Genomic DNA, 6,921 nt, shown 5'->3' on the forward strand with positions numbered 1-6,921 from the left:
AGCCTTGCGAGGCACGGCTCTGCTCGGCGCCTCCCACAAGACATCTGGAGGATATCCTGAAGATACTGCGAGATCTATTAGGATATGTATGATCCCTAGATTCTTGTAATCAGTTATTACTTTCTGGTTATCTCCTAGATCTAACCGACTTGTAACCCTGCTCCCCGAACTATATAAGGCGGGCAGGGACTCCCTCCAAACTCACGCAATATCAGACGATAGACAATACAAACCAACAGACCACAGGAGTAGGGTATTACGTCATACTGACGGCCTGAACCTGTCTAACTCGTGTGTCTCTGTTGCCTTCTTGTTCTTGATCCCACGCTCCTCTGCTGATCAATCTAGCTTCGCGGGATACCCCTCGGAAGACTGCTGACGATATTCTGTCGACACTTGGAGAGGCAAAACATCTCAATATAATTAATGAAGAATCTAATGTTATTTATTTGATATCATAAATGTTATTACTTTATTATATAATATAAATTTAGTCAAACTTGAGATTCTTGGACTCTCTAAGAAACTTGTAATGACTTATAATTTGAGATGGAGGGAGTAATAGACAAGTATATATTAATATATTTTTATTATTTTAGAAAATAGAAATAATATTTTGAAAATAGATATGTTACATAAAATATCTTGCAATTAGATCTAATAAATTGTTTACCTTAGTGCCATGCTACATGATATGGTACTAAAATGTATGGAACTATGCATGGTGTATTAAATGTCGGCCTCAAACAATACAGGCCTACCAAAAGTTTATTCCTTTCCTAAATGAGGATGTAAAACTATTTTCGAAACAAGGATCAAATACTTCTCTGTAAATCAGGCTATTCATAGGACATAAAGCCAACAGAAATTAGACCGGAAGCGTCCTGCATCCATGTTAAGTTTTTTTGTATGTGACACACACAGCATACCCTGCTGCCATTATGCTAGACTGCATTCTGCATTGGACAACCTCAAATGCTGAGTGCTGAACTTTTTTTTCGCTGGCGGGCATGCACAACAAGAAGTGCTGACATTAGATTGGATGAAGAAATTAGGGATGTTTAGTCTAAGACTTCAACTCATCCTAGATGAGGTGGTTCATCTCATTACTAACTATGTATATGTTTTGCGATGGGTGAAGTGCTGGTTGATCAACCCACATTCCATTCAATAAACTAACCAAAAATGTTAGGAGTGAGTGGAGCACGCTATTTTTCAAACCACATCCGTTGTACCTCCCTTAGCACCCTTTCTGAAAAAGGAAAATTAATGTACAAATGAAATTTTACTGACTATGTAACACTGAGGATACTTCTATCTTTTCTTTTCTCTTATCAACTTGCTTCTGAGTCTATATCTACAAGGATAACAGTGCTCATTCTACTTGTAACATGCCATTACAAACAAGTATATTAGCGCTCCTATGGACCGATCGAGAGGATTTGAGACACAGACAAATGCACGAGGTACATACATGCACATAAATCGGACAAACCATGATGGTTCATGCTCATCCATCAGTGCTTCTGGAAGATCACCATGCAGAAGAATGCCACACACCGGAATATCACACCATTGGCAACAAGAACCACTATGCACAAGATTCTGTCATTGATGTCATATCCACTATTCAACAGCGAGCCGCACCGTGTTATGAGCCATACGCCGGAATATTTCTGCGCATTGGCAATCACAAATGCTTCTAGAGCCCACTTCGTGTAGCACAGGTTTGCGAAGAAGGTGTCCTTTTGCTGGGTTGCTATTAGGGTTAGAACAACCGGAAGGAGTGCCGACCACTGTTGTCATCAAGAACAGATTAATCATCAGATCAGTAAGTATATATAAACCCCTACATACATCTCTACTAGATTCTAGGATGCTATGATGTTAGCATAGGATAATATATGTTGATGATAGACATATATAAACTACAAGTAGAGAACATCTAAGGTAGCCAACTAGATTGCTCACCAGCTGCGCAGAACTTGGCTGGAAAAAGATGGCAAAGGTGTAGCCAATCCCCGTCACACAGTAGACGAGTGCTAGAAGAACAACATAGTTTTCCCAGATTGATGACCTTGGGTTGTTGAAGAAGTAAAACATGGAGAGGTAGACGATCGGCTTGATAATCGTGTTGAAGTGATCTATTGTATCTTTGGACAAGAAGTATGCCAGCGAGCTCATGCCGGATGCTCTCTCCCTCCAGTAGTGTATCTTCTCCAGCGAAAATGATCTCAAGGCCCCAATCTTGCACAACAGTGCTGCAGCCAACAAGAGCTTATATTATTTGCAATGAACAAAGTTCTTCTGATCATTGTTAATCAAATTCAAGTATATAAACATTTGCAAAAAATAAGTAAGTATCTTGTTTTCATGACAACTTAACACTCCACTTACTTGACTTACTAGTTTTGACGCGTACTGTTTCTATCAATATATATGCACCTTCCTACTCTTGCAAATATGGACAAGATATATAGAAAAATATTATTGTAAATGGCATACTCCATGCCACCATCAAGATATATAAAACTTACACACAGCAATAACAGTGTATGTGTAGCCAAGCGCTCCAAATGTCTCATCGCTCACTTTAGCAAGTGTGCCTAGACATATACCAGCAAGACCAAGTATGAGATAGTCGACTCCTTGTATTCTAGCCTCACGAAGCCGCTGCTTGCCACACCTGAATAACATACAGAACAAGGATGCATGTCAGCAATATATAATAGATGAACCAGACTAAAAAGCTACAAATGGTGGAAGTGGAATGACTTACCTCCCCAGGTAGTATTTGTATTGCCTAAGGATCCCGGGAGTACGTCGATTCGATAAGTTTTCGGAAGTTTTATTGTAATCATACTCATCCTTCTTCTGCCCAACTATGTCCCTGACATTGCCCCACACTTCACCAGCAATAGATTGGCTAGCGTCACCTCCCTTGGCATGATCTCCTCCCCCTCTGAAAGAGGATTCTGAGTTAGAAGAACTCTGCAGCATGTCCCGTGGGACTTCATACCCATTGTGCAGCATCCATCTAATGGGGAGATCATTGACATTTACTGGTTCTTTTGAGTTTGGCTTCACAATTCCTTCCAAGATGTCTATATAGTAGTCCGGTGGGTTCACACGGTCCGGCACAACAATGCCCAATCCTGAAAAGTATTCCTCCACTTTCTTTACAGGCCCGTGATACACAGTCATACCGCCTTTCGCGAAGAAGTATCAAGTCATCAAACATCCTGTACAATGTATAACTGCAAGTAAAACCACTTCACAGTTAGCTAATAAAGGTATGCAGCATACAAGCAAGAAGATGAATCTTCAATGCATACAATACAACCTGGGTTGATGGACGACCATAGAGATGTTGACACCCTCAAGAGCTTCCCTACGAAGAGCGCGAAGTAAAAGCAGGGATGAGGCACTGTCCAAACCCGATGTCGGCTCATCTAAGATCAGGACTGAGGGTTCCATGACCATTTCTAGCCCGACGTTTACTCGTTTGCGCTGGCCACCAGAGATGCCACGCTGCTCAACAGTTCCGACCAAAGAATCACGAACTGCTTGCAGTCCCAAGGACTCGATTACTCTTTCCACGACAAGAACCTTATCAGCCTTTGACATGTCAGCAGAAAGCCTGGTTCATGTACGTACAAGAAATTGTATTCAGTGTAAATTTACTAGCTAGCTAGCTGATGATGAGAAGAGAGTACTACCAAGGTTGCAGTTTTTACATACCTGCATCTTGCATTGAACCAGAGATTCTCCTGAACTGTTAAGTTCCCATGCACGATGTCATCTTGCGGAACAAAGCCGATGATTCTCTTGTATGCGCGGATAGGTTCCGTCTTCCCATTGATCAGTATCATCCCAGTTGTTTCGCATCCTGTTGCCTTGCCAGCAATAGCACTCAAGAATGTGGTCTTCCCGGCGCCTGATGGGCCCATCACGGCGGCGACCCTTCCAGCCATGAGTTTTCCGGTCACTGATCTCAAGAGCTTTTTCTTGCTCCCCTTTAATGTCAGTGTGAGGTCTTTGAAGGCGATCTCAACCGTGGGCCTTTTCTTGATGTCTTCATCGGTCGCCATCGATATCACTCCTGAAAACGTAAGGTTTTGGCTCTCCTGTTCCATTGCCTTTTCCTTTTCGATCTGTCCATACGCATACTTGAAAATCTGGCTCTGGGTATGGGCATGCTTCCCTTTGGCCTTCTTTTTCTCTCCTGCTCCTCCTCCTATTTGCACACTGATTCCTTCGCCTTTCTCAGGGTTGTCTTCAATGGAACGCACCATGTCAGTAAGGCTACTATCCTTCTTTCCTCCTCCTGCTTCGTTTGTCGGCTGGTCATCGGTTGAAGGCAGATCACCACCACCGAGACCTCCTTTGGACGATTCGTGTGTCCTAAGGCTTTTCTTGCGCGAGAACGTGCGGGACAGTGACGACTGCAGGCCTGCAGAGTGCTTCTTTGCGACATCTTTAGCTGTTTTCCATCGTTCACGGGCCACGGCGGTCTCTCGAGCATGTCTTGCAGCAGCCTCCCTAGATTTTGCTTGCTTCTTCTCCCGGTTCATCAGGAGTTGTCCAGAGAAGTTGTAAATGATCAACAGCACCAAACTCAGGGCACCCTACATGCAGCATCATCCATCCAAGGGCAGATCGATGTTAATAACTCGATCTACTTCTTCTTAATTAATTAGGTTAATTAAAAGGCACATATCATACTCTTGACTGAAAATATATCTACTCGAAAATTAACACACAGTAAGTATGCTATTACGTACCACAAGCAGTGCACCGAATATGGTAATGTCCTGATTTGTCGAGTTTGGTTTACAACTTCCTTTGTGGAAGCATTCTGCAATGCAAATTGAGAGGAAGAAGAGGTGGCCACTTAGAATATATATAATGGTTGAAGGCATTTCAAGTAGAGCATATTAAACCAAGTTATTACAGTATATAATCATAAGAAAAATATTGGATTGGATTTCAGCCCATATTTGATAACTTCTCTCCATTACCACAAGCACATAGTATATGAAAAACTATAAGTATCAGATTTTGTATATGAAAAACTGTATGTTAACTTACTGGTTTCCAAAGTTGAACCCTTCCTACAATAGAACCTGCAAAACAGATGGATTTATATTTGTTAGTACTGGGATGGATGTGTGAAATGTTGACCTGCATGCATGTCTCATTAACTAAGAAAAATCATTATATATTCTAGGAGGCTAGCTAATTATAATAACAAAATTATTGAGGCATTCGATAGATAGAATTACCCACTACTACAATCGAGTTTCTGTACAGTGCTTGGACAGTAGTAACCAGGTGGACAGAAAACATCGTCGGTGCTAACAACGTCCGCCCATCTATCAGCACCGCCACACGTATGATTCGGCTTTCCGGCAGGTGGCTGATAGTGGTACCTGCATTTTACAAGTGCTTATCAATATTGAGAATTACTTATAGAATCAAAGAGCCTATACACATGTTGTTTCAACTTACGGATCACAGACTCCAGTTGTTTTATTCAGAGTGGACTCAGGGCAAGTAGGCTCCCAGAGGACATGCTGCATACATAATAGGCAAGCAGTAACGAATAGATTTCAGAACGAAGAAGTGATGCTAGCATGCAAATAAAGCGAGGTACGAAGGTGTGGTTGCTTGCGTTGCGATCGAGGGCTTACTTACGTATCATGCAAGTGAGGCCATGAGGGCAAAAGAAGCCAGCGCAGCAACCTCGGCAGTCAATGGTTCTAGAAGGGATGTTGACAGCATCTTTTAAGTTGACCTCCTGGTCTTTGCCGGCGCTACAGGACCATCCGGGCTCACACCCATCGATCCACGAAGTGAGATTGCAGTTCTTGTTCGGTCTCACGTAGTTCTTCCTTCCGTTGCCTTCGAGGAAGCTCTCGAAGTAGAATTTCATCTCCGCGGCCGTGCACACGCGCTGCGGTAGGTCTCCTGGTGTGGTGATCCATGGAACAACTATGAACATGCTTACAATTTTGACAATGCATGATATATGTGAATATGATGGTCATTCACGTGGCTGAGTGTTGCCATGTTTTGCTCAGTGAATCCTACAAATAAATAAGCTTGGTTCGTACATGCATATCATGATATTGCAAGCAGCAAAGCCAAATGGCATGTATGTATATAAATCTTTACCGTTGGTTTCCTTCATGCAGGTTGTGAGGAAGGCGGGATCGGAAGAGAAATTGAAGGCCGTGTTCCACTCTCGATCCCTGCATTGTTATTGTTTTATTTTTTGGCAAGCAAAAGCAAAGCAAAGCATGCATCAATATAATCCGCATGCCATCGAGAGAATTGAATGATTTGGAAGCCAGCAATGCAAGTAGCGGTGGTTGATTAATTACATACATGTTCTTGATGCAGTAGTGGAACTCCCTGCCCATCTGCTGCGCAAAGGAGGTGGTGAGGGCCTTGAGACGTTCGTTCATGAGCCCTGCCACCATCGGGCTCCCAGCCGCCAGGGACGCCATGTCGCCTGATTTCGCAGTCTGTGCGGCGAGGGACCGGCGGGGGTTGACAACAGCGCCGCCGGCGGCCGCAGCTGCGGACAGAAAGAGGAGGCACAGGAGGAGAGACGACGACGCCATGGAGACCGACGTCCGAGCAAGGGGAGGGAGGGAGCGAGGCGCGATGGGAGGGAGACGGGGAGAAGACTCATGTCGGACCCTTCCTTCCTCGCACGCGTCCTCCCCTCGTCTTCTCGCTCATTTTTTTCTCTCTCTGCGGGTGCTGGGTGGCGCGGAGAGTTGCGCGCCGAAGGTCGCGGCCAATAGGGAGGGAGCTACACACTATCATCATCAGGTAACTCTCCAGCAAGGCTATTATTAGGTGACACAATTCTCCCCAGCGCCAGGCATTTGCATGTACGCGGTGTGAAAG

At 43.9% G+C, this 6,921-nt stretch overlaps 1 pseudogene; it reads right to left on the reverse strand.

Moving 5' to 3' along the window:
* Window positions 1–1,241: 1,241 nt before the first annotated feature.
* LOC136521979 (ABC transporter G family member 28-like) lies at window positions 1,242–6,713 on the reverse strand (annotated as a pseudogene).
* Window positions 6,714–6,921: the final 208 nt, after the last annotated feature.

This window comes from Miscanthus floridulus, chromosome 18 (genome assembly GCF_019320115.1).
Source record: "Miscanthus floridulus cultivar M001 chromosome 18, ASM1932011v1, whole genome shotgun sequence".
NCBI lineage: Eukaryota > Viridiplantae > Streptophyta > Magnoliopsida > Poales > Poaceae > Miscanthus > Miscanthus floridulus.